Source organism: Canis lupus, chromosome 11 (genome assembly GCF_048164855.1).
Source record: "Canis lupus baileyi chromosome 11, mCanLup2.hap1, whole genome shotgun sequence".
Classification (NCBI taxonomy): domain Eukaryota; kingdom Metazoa; phylum Chordata; class Mammalia; order Carnivora; family Canidae; genus Canis; species Canis lupus.
The window spans coordinates 59,153,890-59,181,449 of record NC_132848.1 but is presented as its reverse complement, the minus strand read 5'-3'; the positions used below and the strand labels follow the sequence as shown (position 1 = coordinate 59,181,449).

Genomic DNA, 27,560 nt, shown 5'->3' with positions numbered 1-27,560 from the left:
CACTTTCTGTTCTGAGACTCTTTTTTTTTTTTTTTAAAGATTTAATAAAAATTCTTATGGAGAATTTAAACATACACAAAAGTGGAAGGAACAATATATTAATCTCCATAAACTCAAATGCGTTCTCAAGAATGATTAATACGTGGCTATTATGACTTATCTATGCACTTCTCCATTTCCTCCAGGCTCCAGGGTTTTTGAAGCAAACCCTACAGATATAATATCAAGGAATATTTTTCCTTGTATTACTAATATAAACCATTAGACTAATATAAGTTAGTTTGATGAAAATTTTGCTCTGTGCTAGAAATGATATGTTTAAAAGTCCTTTTAGTGTCCACTACTGAAACTGACAACACCTGAAAAAAAGTATTTTCTTCACTGGGGAAAGAAGAAATGTCAAGGTCTGGTCACCTGTGTTTCTCTATTTATCTCTCTCTCTTACTCCCAAAGTCAAGCACAGTTTTATCAGTTTTATTTAACTTGATCAGATTTACTTAAAGCTATATATTATCATGTATCATTTAATCCCTAAAAAAGACTAAAAGCTATATATTTAAGTTTCACTGCTCTAGTTATTTTTCTGATAATTTTCAGTATTTGTCTATATTAAGATTATTAATTTTTTATTATAGTCATATATATATAAGATAAAATTTGTCAGTTTTTAAAAATTTGTCATTTTAACCATTTTTTACTTTTTTAAAGATTTACTTATTTATTTTAGAGAGAGGGAGACCATATGAGTTGGGGGGAGGGATGGAGGGAGAGAAAGAGAGAGCCCAACATAGGGCTTGATCTCACAACCTGAGATTACCACCTGAGCTGAAACCAGGAGTTGGGTGTTCAACCGATCGCATCACTCAGGAACCCTATCATTTTAACCATTCTTAATTGCATAATTCAATAACATCAAGTATATACACAATGTTGTACAACCAGGGATTTGGTATTTTGAACAATATAACACAAGGGAAGAAGTACCTAAACAAGACCAGCTAGGGATCCCTACCACTGAAACCCTCAAGATTGAAGAAAATTCACTGAAAGTTGATTTCTGAACTAATTTGAACTAGTTTGGATGTTCTTTGAAAGACAATTGCTTCTTCTTTCATTCCTATGGAACTTTAATTATAAATGTCCCAAGGTTCTTATAACATTACCTCCTTTATTCATCTCATGTGGCTTGAGCTTCAGCAGCTTGAGAGTACAAATATTGTCACATTTGGGTCACATGAACTTTACAAAACACAATGTTCCTGTTTGTGTCTCCACTTGAATATGTATGAGCCATCTCCCCTTGCATAACCCTCTGTCTGGACATCTCCAAAGAGGAGGAACCCATATAGTCACAAACAACTGCAGAACTACGGTCATCTTATGGCATCCAGCATGTACTCCTGTCTACTTTTGCATCTCCTACATGATATCTGTTTGCCTGAAAGGTTTTTTTAAATTGAGGTAAAATTCACATAACAAAATTAGTAACCATTTTTAGACTTATTATTTTAATTCTACTATAGTTAACATACAGTGTTATATTAGTTTCAAGTGTATAATGTATTGATTCAGCAGTTCGACACGTTACCCAGTGCTCATCACGAGTACACTCCCAATCCCTTTCACCCACTTCACCCATCTCCCCACTCACCTCCCTTCTGGTAGCCATCAGTTTGTTCTCTATAGTCAAGAGTGTTTTTCGGTCTGTCTTTTTTGTTGTTGTTCATTTGTTTTGTTTCTTAAATTCCACATATTAGTGAGATCACATGGTATTTGTGTTTCTCTGAGTTATTTCACTTAGCATAGTACACTCTAGATCCATCCATGTTGCAAATGGCAGATGGATGCTTAGGCTGCTTCCATAATTTGGCTATTGTAAATAATGTTGCAATGAACATAGGGGTCCATATATCCTTTCAAATTAGTGTCTTTATATTCTTTGGGTAAATAACCAGTGGTGGAATTATTGGATCATATGGTAAGTCTATTTTTAATTGTCTAAGGAAACTCCATATTGTTTTCCACAGTAGCTACACCAGTTTGCATTCCCACCAGTGCACGAGGGTTCCTTTTTCTCCACATGCTTGCCAACAATTGTTGTTTCTTGTGCTTTTATTTCAGTCATTCTGACAAGTGTGAGTTGATATCTCATTAGGGTTTGGATTTGTATTTCTCTGATAATGAGTGACATTGAGCATCTTTTCAAAGGTCTGTTAGCCATCTATATGTCTTCTTTGGAAAAATGTCTGTTCATGTCTTCTGCCCATTTTTTAATTGGATGATTAGTTTTTGTGTTGAGTTGTGTTAGTTCTTTATGTATTTTGGATACTAACCCTTAATCAGATATGTCATTTGCAAATATCTTCTCCCATTCAGAAGGTTTTCTTTTAGTTTTGTCAATAGTTTTTTTTTTTTTGTCATACAAAAGCTTTTTATTTTGATGAAGTGCCAATAGTTTATTTTTGCTTTTCTTCCTTTGCCTCAGGAGACACATCTAGAAAAATCTTGCCATGGCTACTGTTAGAGACATTACTCCTTGTGCTCTTTTCTAGGCTTTTTATGGTTTCAGGTCTCACATTTAGGTCTTTAGTCCATTTTGAGTTTATTTTTGTGTATGGTGTGAGAAAGTTTCATTCTTCTGCATGTAGCTGTCCAGTTTTCCCAGCACCATTTGTCTTTTTTCCTTTGCATATTCTTGCCTACTTTGTGGAAGGTTAACTGATCATATAATCATGGGCTTATTTCTGGGTTCTCTATTCTGTTCCATTGATCAATTTGTATCTTATTGTGCCAGTACTATACTGTTTGGATTACTTCAGCTTTGTAGTAAATCTTGAAATCTGGGATTCTGATACCTCCTGTTTTGTTTTTCTTTTCTTTCTTTCTCTCTTTCTTTCTTTCTTTCTTTCTTTCTCTCTTTCTCTCTTTCTTTCTTTCTTTCTCTTTACTTTTTCTAAAGATTTTATTTATTTATTCATGAGAGACACAGAGAGAGAGAGAGAGAGAGGAACAGACACAGGCAGAGGGAAAGGCAGGCTCCATGCTGGGACTCAGTCCCGGGTCTCCAGGATCACATCCTAGGCTGACCGTGGTGCTAAGCCACTGAGCCATCCGAGCTGCCCTATTCTTAAGATTGCTTTGGCTCTTCCAGCTCTTCTGTGGTTCACACAAGTTTTAAAATTATTTGTTCTAGATCTATGAAAAATGTTGTTATTTTGATAGGTATTACTTTAAATCTGTAGATTGCTTTGGGTTGCATGGACATTTAAACAACATTGGTTCTTCAAATCCCTGAGCATGGAATATCTTTCATCTGTTTGTGTCATCTTCAATTTCTTCATCAAGGTTTTATAGTTTTCAAAGTACAGGTCTTTCACTGCCTTGGTTAAGTTTATTCTTAGATATTTTATTATTTGGGGCACTTTTCTAAATGGGATTGGTTTCTTAATTTCTCTTTCTGCTACTTCATTATTAGTGTGTAAAAATGCAATGGATTTCTGTATATTGATTTTGTATCCTGTGACCTTACTGCATTCATATGTCAGTTCTAGTAGTTTTTTGGTGAAGTCTTTAGAGTTTTATATCTATATCTATATCTATATCTATCTATCTATATATATATATAATATATATATATAATCTGCAAAGAGTGAAAATTTTACTTGTTCCTTAACATTTGGATGCCTATTATCTCTTTTTCATGTCTAGTTGGTGTAGTTAGGCATTTTGATACTCTGTTGGATAAAAGTAGTGAGACATCTTTGTCTTGTTCCTGACCTTAAGGTAAAAGCTCTCAGTTTTTCACTATTAAATATGATCATTAACCCTTTTAATTATGCAATTCAGTGGTATTTAGTACATTCACAATGTTGTGCCACTATCACATCCATTTAGTTCCAAAAGATTTTCATTACCCACCTCCACCAAAAATAATCCTGTACCTATTAGCAGCCACTCCCTATATTCTACTTCACCCAGCCCCTGACAACCACATGTCTATGGATTTACCTATTCTGAATGTTTCATATAAATGGAATCATACAATATGTGGCCTTTTGTGTATGGCATCGTTCACTTAATACAATATTTTGAGGTTCACTCATATTGTAATATATATCAGTACTTCATTCTTTTTATGGCTGAATTATATTCCACAGTATAATGTATGCATACTACATGCATTCATCATTCAGTGGACAGTTGGATTGTTTTCACCCTTTGGCTATTGTGAATAGTGCTATTATGAACATTTATGTACAAGTATTTGTTTGAATACCTGTTTTCAGTTCTTTTTGGATATATGTCTTGCTGAGTCATATGGTAATTTTATGCATAACTTTTAGAGGAACTGCAAAACTATCTTCCATAGTGGCTATACCAATATATTCCAATATTCCATATCCTTGTCAACACTTATTTTACTTTTTAAAAAAAGATTTATTTACTTATTTGAGTTAGAGAAATAGTGCAGAGTTGGGTGTGGAAGAGGGAGATGGAAAGGGAGAGAGAATCTCAAGCAGACTTCCAGATGAGCACAGAACCCAATGCAGCGCTCGATCTCACAATCCTGAGATCATAACCTGAGTGAAATCAAGAGTTGGGACACTTAACCAACTGAACCACCCAGGTGCCTCAATTTATTTTCTATTTAAAAAAAAAGGTATGGCTAACTTAGCGAGTGTGGTTTTAATTAGTATCTTGCTAATGGTTAATGATGTTAAATATTTTTTCATATGTTTGTTGGCTATTTGTATATCTTCTTTGGAGAAAGTATGCTCAGGTCCTTTGTTTATTTTTAAAATGAGTATTAAACAGTTAATCTGCCAACACTTTCATCTTGGACCTCCCAGGCTCCACAGCCATGAGAAATAAGTGTTTGTTGTATATGAGCTACCCAATCTATGGTATTATGTTATAGCAGCCTGAATTAACTAAGACAAAGGCATGAAGATTTCTCCTATGTTTTCTTCTGAGAGTTTTTTTTTTTTCAGATTTATTTGTTTGAGAAAGAGAAAGAGAGAGCATGAGCAGGAGGGACAGAGAGAGAGGGAGAGAGAATCTCAAGCAGACTCCCTGCTGACCGAGGAGCCCAACACTAGGCTCCATCTCATGACTTTCAGAATCATGACCTAAGCTGAAACCAAGTGTTGATGCCTAACTGACTGCACCACCCAGGCACCCCTCTTCTGCGAGTTTTGTAGTTTATAGTTTTATATTTCTTATATTTAAGTCCTTCAACAATTTTGAATTAATTTTTGTGTATAAATGTACTTGATTTTTTGTATGTGGATATCCAGTTCTTCCAGACCCATTTGTTGAAGAGACTGTTCTCTCCTTCATTGATGGTGAAAAATCAGTTGGGTGTAGATATATGTGTTTATGTCTGTATTATCAATTTTATTTCATTGATCTAAATATCTCTCCTTATGCAAATACCACAGTATTTTGATTACTGTGGTATTATAGTAAGTTTTGAAATTGGAAAGCGTAGGTCCCCCAGCTTTGTTCTTTTTTTCAAGATTGTTTGGTTGTTTGGGGTTCCTTGAGACCACATATGAATTTGAGGATTGGCTTTTCTGTTTCTTCAAAAAAGGTTTGAAATTTTGATAAAGATTGCATTGAATATGTAGATGACTTTAAGTATTGTCATCCTCATAATATCAAGTCTTTTAATCCATAAACATGGGATATCTTTCTATTTATTTAAGTCTTCTTTAACTTCCTTCAGTAGTTTTATAATTTTCAGTCAGTAAATTTTGCTTCTTCTTTTTTTTTTAAAAAATATTTTATTTATTTAAATGAGATAGAGGGAGCACAAGCAGGGAGGAGAGAGAGAGAGAGAGAGAGAGAGAAATAGTCTCCTCACTGAGCAGGGAGCTGTGGGACTCAATCCCAGGACCCTAGGATCATGACCTGAGCCAAAGGCAGAGCCTTAACTTACTGAGCCATCCAGGCACTCCAGTTTTGCTTCTTCTCAGTTAAATTTGTTGCTAAGTAGTAAATTAGGACCAACCTCAGAATTTCTGATTCAGTAGAACTAAGGTGGGGTCCAATTATTTGCATTCTTAGCCAGTTCCTAGGTAATGCTGATGCTGCTGATCTGGGGGCCACATTTAAGAACTACTGATTTAGACTAAGACTCAAATAATAGATTGTTGGGGAACAAAATTTTCCAAGTGATTTTAAGTGTGCATCCAGGATAGAAAAATTACTTCCCTAGCACTATTTCCTCTTTGATTAGAGAGAGACAGAGAGTACAGAAAGCATGACTCTCCTAAACCAGAACACTTTAATTGAATGAGAAAGTAGGAAGAGAAGAAGGAAAAAACATCAGATACAGTCTCAGGGTGAATCAGAGAATCTCTAATAGGTTTGACTTCCATGGGGGAAGAGAATGGTTGGACTCAATTCCTAAATTTTACTTCTGCTCAGTTTTTATATTTTACTTCTGTTCAGACTTTAATCTCTACTATTCTATGATTTTAGAACTTGGGGAAAAAACTTTTTCCTGAAATACTATTTGAGACCTTTATATCTGGATAGGAGTGCTATCTTAGATAATACCTGGGATGAATCTTACTTTTATCCTGGCTCTGCTCTTCTATCTGATAAACTATTTCTTGAATTCAGGTAGCTACTGTTTAAAATTTTTTGGTCAGGGTGGCCTGGGTGGCTCAGTTGGTTAAGTGGCTGCCTTTGGCTCAGATCATGATCTCAGGGTCTTGGGATCAAGCCTTGAATTGGGCTCCACACTCAGCAGGGAGCCTGCTTTTCTCTCCCTCTCCCTCTGCTCCTGCTCATTGCTCAATCTCTTACTCTCTCTCTCTCAAATAAATAAATAAAAATCTTTAAAAAATTATTTGGTCAGTTGGAGATGCAAGTAAAGAACATCATTGCCCCTTGCACTAAACCATTATAGATCATATGAACTAATACTTCTCAACAAAATGGTACACATAGCAATGATAATACAGTATTTGTATAGCATACTGGGGCAAGAAGAGGCTCCTTACAGCTGAAGATAAGCAGCCTAGGGTTCTGACCAGCTGCTCCAAGAACTTAGGACAGTCAAATATCTCAGTTAGCTAGCACCAAACCTGCTGCTTAGAAATCTCTGATGTAGCTGAAGAATCCATCTATTTCATTTAGTTGCAACCTTCCATAATACAGAGTCTTTTTTAAAAAATATTTTATTTATTTATTCATGAGAGACACAAAGACACAGACAGGCAGAGGGAGAAGCAGGCTCCATGCAGGAAGCCTGATGTGGGACTCTATCCCAGGTCTCCAGGATTACGCCCTGGGCTGAAGGCAGCGCCAAACCACTGATCCAACTGAGCAGCCCAATACAAAGTCTTTAAAGAAGATAACCTCAAGGGATGCCTGGGTGGCTCAGCAGTTGAGTGTCTACCTTTGGCTCAGGGCATGATCCCACAGTCCTGGGATGGAGTCCCACATCGGGCTCCTTCCTCTGCCTACATCTCTGCCTCTTTTTCTGTGTCTTTCATGAATAAATAAAAAAAAGAAAGAAAGAAAGAAAAGAAAAAGAAAAAAAAAGCTATCCTCAAGAATAAAAAAAGAAAAAGAAGTCATTGTTGGTCTAAAAATCTTATAAATGGCTTTGTCTAGATTTGCCTGATTGTGCATTTACTCCTATGTGCGAATTTGTTCCATGATACAATAAATATTGCCACAATCCTGGGGAATACTGGAAATGAAGGGCACAGAATTAGAAAGTCTAGAACATGTAGGGAAGGCCCAGCTTCAGGTGTTCCATAATCAGGAAGAGTCCTTTGAAAGCAGGTGGCTTTGCTTCCTCCGTGCCAGACCTGGGCATGGGCAAAATCTCTCAAGTCATGGCACCTGATGTCCAACTTCTTCTAGGACTCCATGCAGACATCTCCCCATCCACACATTGTAGATAAGTGGGACACAGGTCTCTGCTAAAATCAAACCCTCTCCCCCATCCCCTTGGAGGCAACTTCTAAGTTTATTGTGAGTTGGGTCCATGTGTATTTTTCTTCAGGACAATACAAAGACATTGGAAATGCTCTCTAATAGGTGAGAAGCGTCCAAATGTAGTTTTCCTGATGGAAATGGAATAGCGTTTCTATTCTTTTCAGTCTCTTAAAGTGAGTGTTTAAGAACTGGGCCGAAAATGCTGCTATATGAACAAATTAGCCTGCCTGTAAAGAAAAAGGTCTCTGCTTCAGGAAAACATATTTACAGCTAAAGCTCAAGAAATTACGTGGTGAAGTGGTATTTAGATTGAAGACTATTTTGGGACACCTGGGTGGCTCAGTCGGTTAAGCATCCCACTCTTGATATCGGCTCTGGTCATTATCTCAGGGTTGTGGGATAGAGCCCTGCATCAGGCTCTGCAGGCTGGGCATGGAGACTACTTGAGATTCTCTCTCTCCCTCTGCCCCTCTCCACCCCAGTCTCTCTTTCTTTCTCTAAAATTAAGATATAAATCTTTAAAAAAAAAAGATTGAAGACTTTTTTTAATTATATAAATTCTGCTTTTACATAAAAATGCAGGATACTCTAATTATGGACAAATAATTGCTAGTGATGTGTACAGTGAACTTTTTTGGAAGGTTTTTCATATTCAAAATAGAAATAAACTCAGTGTTAGATGAAACAGGTCAGGTGGTAGAGGGGAGGGATGGATCTCTGCATTGTTTGAATGTGTGAGTTGATCTAAGTGTGAAATCAGAGGTGGACTGCAAGCAAACATAAAAACCAATACCCAGAAACTAAACTGGACTAGAGCAGGACAAAGAGATCACAGAAGTATGAAACTAGAAGCAGGAGTCAAGAAACCAAACTGGATAAAATCCCAGAGACAGTTTGAGAATCTAAGTCATAACGGGGCATGGAGCAGCTTCTCTCACCATTGAGATCTCACCATTGACAATTGATAAATCAATTTGTCAGTTCTGGAATTGTCAGCTTCTTCTGATAAAAATAACAGTAGCTTCTAGATATTGAAGGTGAATAAGAACCCTCCTTAGGATAATGCTTCCTCTCCTACAACACTGTTACTATGATTTCTTATGATGTAACCTAGTCTCAGACCTAAATTTTCCACAGATACAAACATGTATTAGCCAACAGGCTAAGTAGAGGGGTCGCATACACAGCTCCTTTAAACTCAGTGAAGTCCACACTTCTTGTTCTTGGCAATCTAACAAGATAACTTGCCTGGAAGATTCCCTTGGATGCCAGCACACTGTATGCTGACAGGATGAGCTAACCTTTCAATCAGCCCAAGTAAAAGCATTCTGTATTAAGAAGGGTGACACAGAAGGAAACAAGTTAAGGCAAGGGGCTCTGGGTGTCCAAGGCTGTCGGGCTTCTGGGCTGCCGGGGCTATCCTCTATTTATGCAAAGTGGAAGTCCTGAGATGGTGTATTTATGCCTGATAGTACGGTTATGCCTACAGTTAGAGTTCACTATTTAAAAAATACTGGTTATCTCTTGGTGCAGGTTCAGATAGCAATATATACAGTACTATGTCAGCCTCCTTTGAGGGATGGAGTAGTGATTAAGGTCCTTGGACCTGCTAACTAATCATCTCTGCCCAAGGAGTGGACCCCTGAGAGACTGTTAAAAATGTTAAATCATTGCCCCTGGGACGTAGATGAATGTATGAACACCTATACATTGAACTGTTATTATTTTTTAGGAAACTCCAGACAAAATACAGACACCTTTAACTAATGTTTAAATCTAATTTTATTTCTCATAGTTTTTCTTCCTCCTGGGGTGGAAGTGAGATTGATTTTAAAAATAGTTACCATGACTCAGAAATGGAGAAATGTAATGTGCCTTACTATTAGTCAAGGGGCAGAAATCCTACTCAAATTAATTTAAGCAGGGGCTTCTAGGGGGCTCAGTCAGTTAAGCGTCTGTTTTTTGCTCAGGTCATGATCCCAGTGTCCTGGGATGGAGCCCCGCATTGCGTCAGGGTCCCTGCTCCGCAGGGAGCCTGCTTCTCCCTTTCCCTCTGCCTGGTGCTCCCCCTGCTTGTGCTCTCTCTCTCAAATAAATAAATAAAATCTTTAAAAACATTAAGCAGAGCAGACTTTAACAGATCATGGGGGCGAGAATAGGGAAGGCTCCAACCATAGGTACTCTGGACCCAGGGACTCAGAATATTGAAATCTCTTCGCATTATTTTTCTTTCTCTCTCTCCCCGTGCTTTGTGTTTCTTCCTCACAGATCCATTTCTCTGTGTTTTGGCCTCATTCTCTTCTATTTCTGAAAAGATTTTTTTACAAGTCATGCCAACCCCTTTAGCTCTACTTATTCCTAGCTTCATGACCCCAGAGCCAGGGGGCCCATTTATTTATTTATTTATTTATTTATTTATTTATTTATTTATTTATAAGATTTATTTACTTATCTGAGAGAGAGAGTGAGAAGTGGGAGGGGCACAGGAAGGGAATCTCAGGTAAACTCCCTGCTGAGCAGGAAGCCAGCTTGGAGCTTGATCTCAGAACACTGAGAGCCCAAATCGAGTCAGATGCTTAACCAGGTGAGGCATCCAGGCACCCCAGGATGCCCTCTTAGTACCTGACAGGGAAAGACGTGGATTACCTCAATTTGTGTCATCTGCTCTGAATAATAAGCCCTGGATAATCCCTCTGGCAGGAGGTTGAGGGAGTCTAAGTCTGGGTCACTTGGCCTGTGCTTCATAGATGGGAGAGGACTGTTATCAAAAGAAAGGGTGGATGGGATCCCTGGGTGGCGCAGCGGTTTGGCGCCTGCCTTTGGCCCAGGGCGCGATCCTGGAGACCCGGGATCGAATCCCACGTCGGGCTCCCGGTGCATGGAGCCTGCTTCTCCCTCTGCCTGTGTCTCTGCCTCTCTCTCTCACTGTGTGCCTATCATAAATAAATAATAAAAAAAAAAATTAAAAGAAAGGGTGGAGCCAAACTGCCCAAAACTATCCCTGCCACAGCCTCCCTGACCCTTCCCTGCCTTCACTGGCTTGCGTGTGTTAAATTGGATATTACAAAAAAAAAAAAAAAAAAGAAAGAAAAAAAGAAAAATTAAAGCTTTCTGTGTCTTAAGATTTTGTAGCACATAGATTTTGATCCACCTCCTGTTTTTCACTAGCAGAGGCCATGTAGAACAGCTGGCATAGGAACTTTCTGGGATTCCCCCCTGCCCCTCAAATGATGCCATTAAAATAGAAGTTTGAAGGTTTTTATAAGCAGATATGGGCTAACATTGTTCTGAAAAAAAAAAAAAGCCAATATGCCATAGCAGCAAATATCATAACCAAAATAAATGTCCTTGAAACATTGAAATTAATTGAATTGGGGACTGGTTAAGATGGCCTGTTTGCACATTTAATCATCATCTATAGATTAGAAGCTCCTGGGTTTTCTTGGGGAATGATGCTTCTGATATATATCTCTCTGTTTTGTGGACAATAAAATGATTCAACAAATGCCATATGTAGTATTTAGCTCTCAAGGAGACCTACGGCCTAGTTGGAACACATCCTATTTGCTGTGCCTACTGGAGGGTAGAATGAACAGATTGCTGGTAATAGCTCACTCTACATAGTGTCTGTCAGACATCATGTGCCAGGTCAAAGACTGACCACATGCAATGTGGACACCATTATTTTTCCACTTCTCTCAGATACCAGGAAGCTTCAGAGAAGAACAAAGAGAACAAATTGCAAGAACATTATTCAAATGACAAATTGTGCCGAGGTATCTGACTGTTATATTATGACTAATTTATAGCAGTGTTGATTAATATTTGACAAATGGTATCAGTTGCAATTTTAAGTGTTAACAGAAACACTTTGATGTCATTGTTAGCAAATGACATCACATGTGCTGGCATGAAATTCTATTATTAAATATATTCTGAAGAGCAGTGCCACTGCAGCAAGAAGACGTATTCCTGTTCATATATGAAAGATAGTGGCCTCATGTAGGTGGATAAGACCAAGATAAAAGTGGAGTGACAAGTGATAACATCTAACTTCTGCTACTTGGGGGATCCCTGGGTGGCGCAGCGGTTTGGCGCCTGCCTTTGGCCCAGGGCGCGATCCTGGAGACCCGGGATCGAATCCCACATCGGGCTCCCGGTGCATGGAGCCTGCTTCTCCCTCTGCCTGTGTCTCTGCCTCTCTCTCTCTCACTGTGTGCCTATCATAAATAAATAAATTAAAAAAAAATAACTTCTGCTACTTGGGACCTAGTTGGTTGCTGAAAATTGCACTTAGGACACTGAAAATATATTCTGTTCTGTGTGCACGAATAGTATAGCACCTGGATACTCCAAGTGTAGTAGGTGGACCTGCAGCAGCACCCAGGAGCTTGTTTAAAATGCAAATTATTTGGCTGTATTCTAGACCCATTGAATCAAAAATTCTGGGAGCTGGGCCAGCAATCTGTGTTTTACAAGGCTTTTGCATGCTTCTAGTGCACCCTAAAGCAGAGGAGCACCATCCTAATTAGTGACGAGCACTCTCCTGGTGGCTTGTGCAACTGCCCAAGCAGTAGAACTTGATGATATAGATGTGTGTGATGCATGGATCTCCCTTGTCTAGTGTCACTACTCACAGCAGTAGAGTCAACCCAGTAGACCTCCCAGTGTTGCAATGACTTCTTTCACCTAAACCTCCACCTCACACATTAAATTGGTTGAAAGAGTCTCATTTTCCTTAATTTTTATAAGTCATCAACAAGAACTTCTTTTTTTTTTTTTTTAACAAGAACTTCTCAGGTCACTTTTACTTCTAGAGTTCTAAACTCTGTTATCTTTAACCATGTGGAGACAGTGCTGTCTCTAATAGTTAATACTACTAAGGCATTTCTATTCTCTGTAACATGTATTCTTTAAAAATTCATGTTTTTAACTATTTTTTTTTTCACGAGACTGGAAGACTTGAATTTTCTATGCCATTTAGTACCAGGGCAAATCATTTCAGCATGTGTTCCAGCCAACCCTAGCCAATTTACTCCTTAATATTCATATATTAATTAAAAATTAAATTGCAGGAAGGGACCTTTTGAACCAGCGATCCATCAGCATCAAAAAATACTTAAGTGCGTTACAACCAATACTCTGTTCCAGGAGCAGCAGAATATATATAAAGGACCTAAGACATGATCATCATTTAATATTTGGTCAAGGAGAACATGCGAACTTGAAAATTTAATGACAGTATGAGATAGGAGTAGAAGAGATATCTCTAGGCATTGTATGATTAATTATAAAATAAATGGAAATGTCAGTGGCGAGGAAGAGATCACTGGATTGAATAGATCTGGGAAGGCTTCACTCAAGTTTCCTTCCCCGAGCACGTATTTACAAAACACCTCCTCTGTGGGCTTTAGGCAGGTGCTGCAGAGAATGCAGAGCTGGAGCTAGGCATCTGGGAAAGGCAATTCAAAAGGCAGGAACAGCACACACAGAGGTCTGATATGTGGAGTTAACACAGGATGTCTGTCAGCCTTCCCTTCACCTAGACCCGTAACTGATCATCACCAACCCCTAAGTATCTGGTCCTTGGACGTTGATGCTGAATTTTGATGATCTTGTCATATACGCCTAAGCAATAGCTTGCGATTTACCAGCTTGTCAGAATTCCTTTGCACAAACACCCAGATTGCTGGTGTGCACTGGTTTCATTGTTAGGGTCCTGGGTTTCAGTATGGTCATGTACCAGAATGTGCCCATGTGACCAGAGCTTCGAAAAAACCAGACAGATGCTGACACTAGAACGGACTCCCCTGGATGAAGACATTCTGCACATGTTCTCTGCCGGAGGGAAAGCACATCCTATGTAGCCCTAAAAGAGGAAAGACTTGAAAACCTGTGTGTGACTCTCTGGGTTCTGTCTAACACATGATTTCTTTCCTGCTCCTTGTGCTTCGTACTCTTTGCCGTAGTAGACCTTAGGCATAAGTGTCACCTGAGATGGAGTCTTTATCAATCTTATGAATTCAATTCTTGATTGCTGAATATAGGTAAAGAGGGTGTGTACTATACCATAAGGCTCTTTCCCGTAGGTTTGAAAGTTTTCAAAATCTAAATTTGTAAAAGAAGAAGAAGAAGAAGGAGGAGGAGGAGGAGGAGGAGGAGGATAGTAATGGGAAAATACTAAGAAATGTTAGCAATTAAAAATCAATAATTGCATATGTGCATAGACATGTATAAATATAGAATCATAGAATTATTATAAGTTGTCTTGAAGAATAGTTTTACTCATAACTGTCTAGTCAAATCTATCCATCTTTTCTTGTTTGTTTGCATTTGTATTTTGGCAAGTGCTCCTGTCTTGGACAGATGGGGGGCTGAGGGGCATAGTAGAGACCTGAGTTCCTGGGCTGGAAGCGGGCATGTGATAAATGGAGCCAAGAGGATAATTACCAGGTCAGTTTCCTATGGAGTTACTGGGTCAGTAGTGCCAAGACCAATAGTCTAGGGTCAGGATGCCAAAATCAGACAGAACAAGAGAAGAGGAATCTCAGGTTCAAAGCTAATCTGTCTGACAGAGCAAGCAATGCAAAGCAAGTTCAAACAGGGAGGAGGGCAGAGGAGCCAAGAATGCTCTCTGACAAAAAATACATACAGCTACAATTTCTTTTTTAACCTAAATCCTGCTGAAAGAGTTGGTCTATCCTGAAGACTGGTGCAGCTAGGGAGTGGACGTTTGTAAGGTCACAGAGTTCTCTCTCATACTGAGATTGAATAAATATTTGCTTATATTTTCTTCCAGTTTTTTTTTTGAAATTGTACATGTAATTGTTTAATCCCTCTGGTTAAACTATCATATCTATGTGCATAGGTGAGATTGGTTCATACTGTGCTAGCTTCTTCAGGTTTTATTAATAGTCTATGCATAGTGTCAGGTACATGAATTCTGGACTCTGACTCCATGGGTCCCCATCTGGGCTCTACCACCTAACACATGGCAATATTACATAACCTCTTGCTATCTCACTCTCTTCTCTATAAAATGGAGGTAAAAATATTCCCTACCATAGGGTTATCACAAAGATTAAACGAGATCTGTATGTAAATGGCACAGTTCTGATAGAAAGTAGGTATTCAGTAAGTTTTAATTCTTTTATTAGTATTTGCAGCATCAGAAGGAATTATAAATAAGAAAAGAAAGAAGGCTGGAAGGAATGACCCCTATGACGTCAGATTGCAATAAAAAGTATCAAGTGAAATAGGAGTTTTCTACTGTTGTCCCACCACAGAATCAGTTTTGACAATCATTCACAGGTGAGAATTCCTTTGTGCGTGTCTGGCAGTCCACTGGAGAAGTTCCAGCACACCACCGGAACAAAAAAAATCTGAGAATAGACACAGTGAAGAGGGCAAGAAGAACAGTTTTACTTTATTTACTTAAGTCCTGGGGATCCAATATACAGCTTGGTGACTATAATTAACATTACTGTGTCGTATGCTTGAAATTTGCCAGATCTATAGATCTTAAGCATTCTCACCACACGGACAAAAAAAAAATAATTATGTGAAGTAATGTATGTATTTATTGACTTAATTGTGATAATCCATTATTTGACAATGTATATGTATATCAAATCATGCTTACATCAGTTTAAGCAACAAAATAAATAATGATAACATATTACAACCCATGGAATAAAAATAATGGCCATAGACTGTATCATAAAAAATTGAAGAAAAACAATTGGAGTAGGGAAAGCTCTTCATTACAGTAGAATTTCAAGAAATAAATGTTGAAGAAATGATGGAAAGAAGAAATCACCATGTGCTAAACACATAGTAAACTTTGTTTCAGGCAAGAATCATTAATGGATGCTAAAATTGGTGAGCTGAAGTAGAGAGAAATGGAATTTTTACACAATGTCAAAGTATCTCCTCAGAAAATATGTATTAGTGGCAAAGAGAAAAAGTGTCAAGGGCACGGCAGGCAAAGGAAAATTGAGAAACTATCCCAGAACAGAGACTGAGGAGATGTGACAACCAAATATATTGTGTGATTCACAGTTGTTGCCTCCTGATTCAAGGAAAGGAGGACATCAGTGGACAGTTGGCAAAACCTGAACATGGTCTGTAGATTAGTTTGTGGTAGTTTGTAGTCTTATTTTCTCAGTTCTGATCCTTTTTAATGTGTTTATGCAACATTTAACATTTGGGGAAGTGGAATTAAGGGTATACAGGAATTCCTTGTACTATTTTTACGACTCTTTTGTAAGTCTGAAATAGTTTCATAATGAAAAGTTCAAAAACAAGAAAAATTTTTCCCTGTTCACCCATATCATTCCAGATTCTGCTGATATATGTATTAGTAGCAGACATTTTGTATATAGATAGCTTGGTTCCGTTTGACAGAACTGAGATTGTATTATATGTGGTTCTTTTTTGTTTCCACTCAACAACTGTATTTAGTTCTTTTTGGGTGTTGGCTCATCTCACAGGGACCCAGTTTAACTTCCTTCTCCTTGAAGATGGGGCCTAGACAACCATATCTCTACTCATATGACTTCATTCCTTGGTCACAAATGATCACATCGTGGGTAGAAATCTGACCCAAACCTGCTCCGTCAGATGTTTTCTACCAGGAATTTGAAATTGAGGCCACACTATTCTTTTTCAGACTGATCCACTGACTTGAGTGAAGGCAAGTCTAAAACTTCAAAGCTGGAGTATGGCTGTAACCTGACTGGTGAATTGAGCAGCAGAGACAGTTCCTAGGCAAAGAAATGACTATTCAACAGAAAAGCCAAGATAGGATATGAGAAGGCATTTCTTGGGTTCCTCGTTGCTAAAAGATTTTAATATCCCATGCTCCTTCTGAGGTACTTCTCGGATCTACAAGACTCATCCAATCCTTAGAGTACATTCTCCTTTTGGGCTTTGGCCAGCTGCCAAGAGGCAGAAACCACACTAGTTATGTTTACAGAAATAATGTTATATAAAGAATTGGTAACTAGGTATTGATGAAAAGATAAAAAGAAAACATTAAGGTATCAAGAAGGAACCAGAAAGACATGCTTTCAGGGTCCCAGCCCCAGCGACAAAAAACACACTAAGGAAGAGCGGGTTGGAAGCAGATAGTCAGAAGATAACTGGCCTGTAGCTCAGATAATTTTCTGTCCCTTGTAAACAGAGTTCAAACGAACAAAATGATACTTTATGCACATTTTGCATGGCAATACACACATTCTCCAAGAGGATTTCAAATGGTTGCACAGTACCTAATTATATACCTGTACCCCAATGATTCACAGGCCTCTGCTTTTAAATCTTTTGATTGTTTTTAGTTCTTCACTATTATGTACAACTTTGCTGTGAACATTCATCCACATTCTTCACTGTACATTTATCTTCATATGTATCTTTAGTTCTCTGAATAGATTCCTAGAACTTGCAAGTCAAATAGACACACGTTAAAAAAACAAAACTTTGGGGGCACCTGGGTGGCTCAGTTGTTTAAGCATCTGCCTTCGGCTCAGGTTGTGATCCTGAGGTCCTGGGATCGAGCCCCGAGTGGAGCCTGCTTCTCCCTTTCACTCTTCCTCTGTGCTCTCTTTCTTTTCTCTCTCTCAAATAAATAAATACAATCTTGAAAAAATAATAAAAACCAAAACTTTGTTGAAAATTGTCAAATCTATAGAAAAATTACAAGAATAGTACAAATGAACCCTAAGTTCACCAATTATTGACTTTCTCCACATTTATTTTCTCTTTCTCTCTGAATCATGCAAGAGTGATTTGCATAAAGTAAAAAGGTATATGTTTTATAGTCATTTAAAATTTTTAATTCCAATACAGCTAACATGCAGTGTTATATTAGTTTTAGATGTACAATGTAGTGTTTCAAAAATTCTGTGTTGCTGAGTGCTCGTTATGATAAGCATACTCTTAATCCCCTTCACTTATTCCACCCATCCTCCCACCAGCCACCCCTCTAGTAACCTCCAGTTTGTTCTCTATAGTTAAGAGACTGTTTTTGTGTTTGTCTCTTTTTCTTTATTCACTTGTCATTTTTTTCTTAAATACCACATATGAGTGAAACCATACAGTTTTTGCTTTTCTCTGACTTACTTCACTTAGCATAAAAGGGTATTCATTTTAAAGACTTTTAATTCATATGGCCAAAATGCTCTCCAGAAAAATTGTACCAATTCACACCTATTAACAGTATAAGAAATTGTTTCTTCTGGACAAATATAGTCTTAATTACTGTAGCTTTAAGATATAATACATTTTGGGGGCACCTGAGTGGCTCAGTCAGTTAAGCATCTGACTCCTGATTTTGGCTCAGGTCATGATCTCAGGATTGTGAGATCAGGCCCCCTGTGGGGCACTGCACTGAGCGTGGAACCGGCTTGAAATTCTCTGTCTCTCTCTCCCTCTCCCTTTACCCTTCCTTGACGTCTAAAAAAAATTAATACATTTTCATTATCTGGAGGGAAAGTTTCCCTCATATTTTCTTTTTTTTTAAATGTTGTTGATTAATCATTCAGAACATTTAAACATCATTTTTGAAGATTTTAAAAGTTCCCATGGAAAAAGGTCCTTATAAATGTGCATACTGGAAGTATTTTTATGGGTGAGTGACATATCTAAGATTTGCTTTATTTTTTTTTAAGATTTTATTTATTTATTTGAGATAGAGCAAGAGAGAGCACAAGTGGGGTGAAAGGTGCAGAGGAAGAGGTAGAAGCAGGCTCCCCGCTGAGCAAGAGCCCAACACGGGGCTCAATCCCAGGACCCTGAGATCATGACCTGAGCCAAAGGCAGATGCTTAACTGTCTGAGCCACCTAGGTGCCCCTAAAATTTGCTTTAAAATACACTCGCCAAAAGCAGAAAAAACAGGGGTAGGATGTAAATAGATAACACAAGATCAGCAAGATAGTGATACCTATTGAACTGTGTGTCATGGGTCTATTATATTAATTTCTCTGTATTTGAAATTTTCCATGCTAAAAGGTAAGAGAAAAAGAAATTCCTTTAAAATTTTTGTTAAAATAATAGATTAAGAATAAGTTGACATCATTACTATATAAAATCTTGCTCTCAGTATTCACAATATGTTTACTTATTGGCTTAATCTTGTAATAGACATAAAGTAGTTTCAGAATTTCTAATTCATTCCCTTGTGAAAAACAAAATTATTAACTATAGCACAATATTCATGCATAGTTCTTTTTCTTTTTAGCCTTCATGCAGATGAAAACTTTTTCTCTAAAGGGCCACAGAGTGTCTATATATACAATGGACTATTACTCAGCCATTAGAAAGGACGAATGCCCACCATTTGCTTTGACGTGGATGGAACTGGAGGGTAGTATTATGCTGAGTGAAGTAAGTCAATAGAAGAAGGACAATCATATGGTTTCACTCATACAGGGAATATAAGAAATAGTGAAAGGGATTATAGGGGAAAGGAGAGAAAATGAGTGGGAAAAATCAGAGGGTGACAAAACATGACAGACTCCTAACTCTGGGAAACAAACAAGGGGTGGTGGAAAGGGGAGGTGGGCAGGGGGTTGGGGTGACTGGGTGACAGGCACTGAGAGGGACACTTGATGGGATGAGCACTGGGTGTTATGCTATATGTTGGCAGATCGAACTGCAATAAAAATATACATATAAAAAGGATAAAAAGCCACAGAGGAAATAATTTCAGTTTTGGGTGTCATACCATCGCCGTTGCAACTCCTTAACCCTGAAATTGTACTGCAAAAGCAGCTATAGACAACATATAAATGAATAAGCATGATTATGTCTAATAAAACAATTTGCAAAAGTAGTCAGTGGACCGGATGTGTCCATAGGCCTTAATTTGTCACACTGCCTGAGAATATGTAGTCAAAATCTTGACATCGAAACGTACCTGAATGAGTTCTTGTCTGTCCTCATTCTTTTTTTTTTTTAAGATTTTATTTATTTATTCATGAGAAACACACACACAGAGAGAGAGAGAGAGAGAGAGAGAGGCAGAGACACAGGCAGAGGGAGAAGCAGGTCCCATGCAGGGAGCCCAACATGGGACTTGATCCCGCGTCTCCAGATCAAGCCCTGGGCTGAAGGCGGTGCTGAACCGCTGAGCCACCTGGGCTGCCCTATCCTCTCCTTCAATGTGATTAGGTTATTCTTTGGTAATATAGTTGGGTTCATTTGTTACTATTTATATTCCATTTTGGTGCCTCTCACATCCTGATTTAATTAAATTTTATTTTTTGCGTATGTGAGACATTAACATGGTTCTAAAAGTCAGAGCTATACAAAGAAGTTTACCTCTGAAAGTATCAGTACCCTCTAGATCCTTTTCCCCCTCCCCCAGATCCTTCTACCTTGTTCCTCCTCCTCCATCCTTTCCACTTTGCTCTCACCCACTCTCTGTAGGTAACCAACCTCACTGGTTTCTGGTTCATTCTTCCTCTCCCCAATCCCTTCCCTTTGCTTCCATTCCCCTTCCTTTCTTTGCCTTTTCTGTCCCTCCTCCTGGTCCTCTTTCTCCTTCCACAGATAAGCAGATACGGATGTATTTTCTTTTCCTGTTTCTCTTAAAATTTTTTTAATTTTTATTTATTTATGATAGTCACAGAGAGAGAAAGAGAGAGAGGCAGAGACATAGGCAGAGGGCGAAGCAGGCTCCATGCACCGGGAGCCTGATGTGGGATTCGATCCCGGGTCTCCAAGATTGTGCCTTGGGCCAAAGGCAGGCACCAAACCGCTGCGCCACCCAGGGATCCCCCTGTTTCTCTTACATGAAGGTAAATACCCCTTTGCACTTTACTTTTAACCCATTAAAATTTTTATCCTGAAATCAATCCATACCGGTTCATAGAGATCTTCCTCATTCTTTTATAGCTGTATACCATGCCTTTGGGTTGTTGTACAGTAGTTTATTCAATTATTCTAAGAGGAGTTATTTTTAAATTAGATACATTAGAAAAACTTTTTACACAAACATACACATATCAAAGTGCACAGCTCAATAAATTTTCACAAACTGAACTCTCACAAGGGTGACCAGTAACCAAGTCATGAAACATTATTAGTGCCTCAAAAAGTTGCCTTGTGCTTCCTTTCCGTTACTGATCCCACTACCTATAGTAACTAGCAGGTATCTACTTCTCAGACTAAAGATTATTTTCATCTACTTTTGTTCTTTGTAACCAGGAATTTACAATATGCACTCATTTGTGTCTGACTTCTTTCACTCGGCATTATATTCTGAGAATCACCTATGCTGTTCTGTGTAGATTGTTCATTCTTGTTGCTGTGGAGTTTGCTATTTATCCAGTTTTTAAAGATTTATTTGTTTGTTTTAGAAAGAGAAGTAGGGAATCCCTGGGTGGCTCAGCGGTTTAGCGCCTGCCTTCGGCTCAGGGCGTGATCCTGGAGTCCCGGGATCAAGTCCCGCATCAGGCTCCAGGCATGGAGCCTGCTTCTCCCTCTGCCTGTGTCTCTGCCTCTCTCTGTCTCTCTGTCTCTCTGTCTCTCGTGAATAAATAAATAAAATCTTTAAAAAGAAAGAAAGAGTAGGAGGAGGGGCAGAGGGATAGAATCTTCAAGCGTCCCCCCCCCGCCCATTGAGCGCAGAGCCCAACACAGGGCTCCGTCTCACAACCCATAAGATCATGACTTGAGACGAAATCACTAGTCTGACACCAACTGAGCCACCTAGGCACCTCTTATCCCACAACCCATAAGATCATGACTTGAGACGAAATCACTAGTCTGACACCAACTGAGCCACCTAGGCACCTCTTATCTATCCATTTAACTGTTGCTGGGTATTTGGGTAGTTCCCAGTTAGGAGCTATTACAAATAGTGCTGCATTAACATTCCAGCACATGCCTTTGGGACACAGAGTCACACGTATCCGTTGGATATTTATTTAGGAGTAAAATTACTGTATTATAGAATATGCACATTTGGCTTTAGTCTTTCCTGCTAAACAGTTTTCCAAAATATCAGTTTACACTCCCACCAGCAATATAAGAGCTGTGTTTGCTCCACATCCTCACTAATCCTTGGTAATTTCGTTTTAGCTTTTCAGGTGGGTGTGTAGTGGCATACTACAGTGATTTCATTTCACATTTTCCCTGATGATGAACAAAGTGGAATACCTTTTCATATGTTTATTGACCATCTGGATATGCTCTTTTATGAACTATCTGTTCAAGTCTTTTGTCCTCTATTAGGTAGTCTACATTTTCCCTTTTTTTTTGAAAGATATTTTTTTTTTTTTTTTTTTTTTTAGTATTCTGGGTATGAGTTTTTTCTTGATATCTCAGGTCAGGTACCCCAGAAGTAGATCCTGAGATGAGGATTCTAGTGCAAGTGATTTGTTAAGAAAGTGCTCCCTGGGGAAAAGAATATGGGAGTTTGAGAAGCAGGATAAGGAAGGGCAAGAAGCCAAGCAAAGATATGACCTCAGGCAAAGTCCCCTGAGGGTAGGTTCAGCCTATCCCACAGGGGAACTCTGGGATGTTAGTTTTACCTCAGAGTTTGTTCTAAATTGAGACAAGAGAGTGAGGTTTCATGCTGCTGATACATAGTTCTGATACATGCTATACCATGAATAAACTTTGAAGACTTTATGTTAAGTGAAATAAATATACCAGAGCAAAAGACAGATACTGTATGAGTCCATTTATATGAGGTACATGGATTAGTCAACTACATAGAAGCAGAAAGTAGAATGGTTACCCATAGCTGGGTGTCACAGGGAGAGAATGGAGAGTTATTATATAATGGGTACAGAGTTTCAGTTTGGAATGATGAAAAAATTCTGGAGATGCATAGTAGTTTTGTTTGCACAACAATGTGAATGTACTTAATGCCCCTGACCTATACACTTTAAAGCAATTAAAATGATAAATTTTATGTTATTCATGTTTTGCCACAATAACAATTTTTTTAAAAAATTAAAAGGATCATAGACCATGATCAAGTGTGATTTCTCACTGGGATGCAAGGATGGCTTAACATATGCAAAGCAATAAATGTGATTCACCACATTAATGGAATGAAAGATAAAGAAAATATTATCTTGGGGCACTTGGCTGGCTCAGTCAGTGGAGTATGCAGTTCTTGATCTCAGGGTTGTAGATTCAAGCCCTACATTGAGTGTACAGATTACATTAAAAAATCTTTAAAAAATTATGATCTAAATAAATGCAGCAAATGCATTTCCCAAGATCCAACATCCTTTCATGATAAAAACTCTTAACAAATTGGGTATAGAAAAACACACCTTTGGGCAGCTCGGGTTGCTCAGTGGTTTAGCACCGACTTCAGCCCAGGGCGTGATCCTAGAGACCCGGGATCGAGTCCCATATCGTGCTCCCTGCAGGGAGCCTGCTTCTCCCTCTGCCTGTATCTCTGTCTCTGTCTCTGTCTCTGTCTCTGTCTTTGTCTCTCTGTGTCTCTCATGAATAAATAAATAAATAAATCTTAAAAAAAAAGAAAAACACACCTCAACATAATAAAAACCATATATGACAAGCCAGAGCTAGCATTATACTCAATGGTGAAAAATTAAAAAACTCTAAGATCAGGAAAAGACAAGGCTGCCCACTCTCATCACTTATTCATCACAGTACTGGAAGTCCTATCCAGAGCTATTAGGCAAGAAAAAGAGCTAAAAGGCATCTGAAACAGAAAGGGAGAAGTAAAACTGTCTCTATTCGCAGATGACATAATCTTTAAATAGAAAATCCTAAAGAATCCATCAAAACCATCTTAGAACTAATAAATTCAGTAAAGTTGGATTATACAAACTCAACATACAAATATCTGTTACACTTTTATAAACTAACAAAGACTATCTGAAACAGAAATTAAGAAAACAATATCATTTACAATGGCATCAAAGACAATAAAATATCTAGGAATAAATTTAACCAAGAGGTAAAAGATCTGTGCACTTAAAACCATAAGATATTGATGAAAGAAGTTGAAGAAGACAAGTGGCAAGACCATTTCCTGTTCATGGATTAGAAGAATTACTATTGGGGTGCCTGGCTGGCTCAGTCAGTAGATCATGCAACCTATGATCTTAGGTTTGTGGATTTGAGCCCCATGTTGGGTGTGGATATTATTTAAAAATAAAATCTTAAAAAAATGAATTACTCCTGTTAGAATGTCCATACTACCCAGAGTGATCTACAGATTCAATATAATCCTTATAATAATTCCAATGGCATTTTTCACAGAAATAGAAAAAAATCATCTTTTTTTAAAAATTTTTATTTATTTATGATAGTCACAGAGAGAGAGAGAAATAGAGGCAGAGACACAGGCAGAGGGAGAAGCAGGCTCCATGCACCGGGAGCCCGATCTGGGATTCGATCCCGGGTCTCCAGGATCGCGCCCTGGGCCAAAGGCAGGTGCCAAACCGCTGCGCCACCCAGGGATCCCGAAAAAAATCATCTTAAAATTCATATGGAACCACAAAAGACCCCAAATATTCAAAGTAATCTTAAGAAAAAAGAACAAAGCTAGAGGCATCACAATACCTAATTTCAAACTTTATCACAAAGTTACAATAATCAAAACAGCGTGGTCCTGGCATAAGAACAGACACATAGACCAATGGAACACAGGCAGGGTCCAGAAATAAACACATACATATGTGCTCAACTAATATTTATCAAGGTGACCAAGAATCCTCAATGGTAAAAGATAGTTTCTTCAATAAAAGGTTTTAGGAAAACTGGATATTCACATGAAAGAAGTGAAACTAGACCTCTCTCTTACTACTCATAAAAATTAACTTGAAATAGATTTAAATGTAATACCTGAAACTATAAAACTAGAGGAAAAAACATAAGGAAAAGGTTCCTTGACTTTGGTTTTGGCAATGGTTTTTAGGATAGGACACTAAAAGTGCAAGCAAGAAAAGCAAAGATAAAGTGGAACTTACACAGACTAAAAAGCTTCTGCATAGCAAAAGAAGTTCTCAGCAAAATAAAAAGACAACCTACAGAATGGGGGAAAATATTTGCAAACCCTATATCTGATAAGAAGTTAATATCTAAAATATATAAGGAGTTCATACAACTCAATAGCAAAAAAAAAAAAAAAAAAAAAAAACACAAAACAAAACAAAGCCAATCTGATTAAAATATTGGCAGAGGACCAAATAGAAAATTTTGCAAAGAAGACATACAAATGTCCAATAGGTAAATGAAAAGATGTTCAACATCACTAATCATCAGGAAAATACAAGTCAAAATCACAATGATCGATCACCTCACACATGTTAGAAAGGCTATTATCAAAAAGACAAGAGGTAACAAATGTTAGCAAGAATGTGGAGGAATTGGAACCCCTGTGTGCTGGTGGTGGGAATGTAAACTGGTGCAGCTACTATGGAAAACAGTGTGGAGGTTCCTCAAGAAATTGAAAATAAGGGGTGCCTGGGTGGCACAGTCAGTTGGGCCATAAATTCATGGCTTTGACTCAGGTCACCATCTCAGGGTCGTGAGTTTAAGCCCTGCATTGGGCTCCATGCTCGGTACTGAGTCTCTCCCCCTTCCTTTTCCCCTCTCCCCTGCACGCATGCTCTCTCTTTCTAATTCTCTCAAATAAATAAATATTTGTTAAAATTTTGAAAATAAAACTGCTATACAATCTAGCAAAGCCACTTCTGGGTATATATCTAAAAGAAATGGAATCAGGATCACGAGAGATACCTATACTCCCATGTTGATTGAAGCATTATTCACAATTTTGAAGACATGTAAGTAACCTAAATGTCCACTGATGACACAAATGATTAAACAATGGAATAATAGTAAGCCACAAAAAAGACAGAAATCCTGCCTCTCGTGACAACAATACCTTGGGGGTATTATACTAAGCAAAATAAGTCAGACAAAGACAAATACTGTATGTTCTTACTTACATGTGAAATCTAAAAATCTGTTGGGAAATAGTGAATAGAATGGTGGTTGCCAATGACTGGGGAGTGTGGGAAATGGGGCAATGTTAGTCAAAAGATACCAGTTTACCTCTATAAGATAAATAAGCTCTGGAGATGTAACATAATGGTGTCTATAATCAACAACATTTTACTATATACCTGTAAGTTTTAAGAGAGTAGACCTTAAATGTTATCACCCTACAGAAAAGAATGGTAATTACGTGAGGAGATGGAGGTATATCAACCATATTGTGGTAACTGTTTTGCTGTATGTATATGTATCAAATCATCACATTGTGCACTTTAAACTTACATGTGTCATCATATGTCAGTAATATCTGAAGAAAGCTGGAAAAGATTTTAATCGGTTTCCATCTCATTTAATTATATTCTAAAAGTTTTTTTATTGATGTGTAAATATAGCCCTGGTATCTTATTTGGTGAGAAAAAAAGAATAATATATATTGTCTATATGATCTCATGTGTGCTTGGAGGCATCTAGGTAGTTGAGACTGTGAGTGGAATTTCTTTCCAGCTTTTTTCCTTTCTCTTTTTTATTATCTGTACTATCTGACTTTCCTACAGTGAAGACATATGCTTACAAGTTAACCCAAATAAATGTAAGTTATAGTTTTTGTTAATGTTATTAATATTGAGTATATTAGTAAGTATAATAAATACTCAAGATACAGATTTGAATTAGCTATTTGTGTGTTTTGTATAACACATTTTAATATTATTTATGCATTGGGACCACTATATAAATGGTAATTTCATTTTATTTTTATTCTTACATTATGAATTTCTTAAGTCCTTTTTAATTTTTATTAAAAAATATTTTATTTACTTATTCATGAGCAACACACACAGAGAGAGGCAGAGGAAGAAGCAGGCTCCCCATGGGGACCCTGCTGCGGGACTCGATCCCAGGACCCTGGGATCATGACCTGAGTCAAGGGCAGATGCTCAAGCACTGAGCCACCTGGGTGCCCTGAGAGTTTTTTTTTTTTTTAATCTTCTATTCTTAGCACAGTTACTGGCACACGGTTGCAATAGAAACTGAAATACCAATAGCTACTGAAATATGAAAGAATGCCCTAGACAGTAATTTCTTTCCTTTCTGCCAATAGAGGGCAACATGAACAAGTTGCTGGATTGGTGATCGTGCTCATCACATCCTGTCTATCAACAACATTCAAGAAAGTCAATATTAAACTCGAAACAAACAAAAGCAGCATAAGTGGAATCTGTAAAACTTTAGTAGGAGGAACTCCTGTCTGGATTCTCTGCCTGCAGTCTTGCCTCTTTCCAATGCTCCCACTACAGTGCTGCTAGAATTTTCCTCTTAAAGGAGAAATCTAATATCATTCCCTTGATTTTTTTTTGAAAGCTGCAATTGAACCCTATTGCCTATAGGATAAAGGCCAGTTCTTTAGTGTAATATTTCGCTTTCTTTACAATATGACTTCAATTTTCAATTCCCACCATTCTCGACCCCTGGGAAAGTAAGTTTTTTAGCTACATGAAGCTATTCGTGACTCCCCAAACACACCATGCTCCTCTGAAGTTTGATGAGTTGCTTCTGTGTTTTCCCACCTCCTCCTCTCCCCATTAAATGTCTGCTTTTCATTCAA

At 38.0% G+C, this 27,560-nt stretch overlaps 1 long non-coding RNA gene across 1 annotated transcript in view; it reads left to right on the top strand.

Annotated features, from left to right (window-relative positions):
- Positions 1-27,560, top strand: part of LOC140600262 (uncharacterized) — a 62,257-nt gene extending 34,697 nt beyond the window's left edge. Inside the window, exon 5 of the long non-coding RNA XR_012003480.1 lies at positions 27,057-27,560. This is a non-coding gene — a long non-coding RNA (uncharacterized lncRNA). The remainder of the gene's footprint in view (positions 1-27,056) is intronic.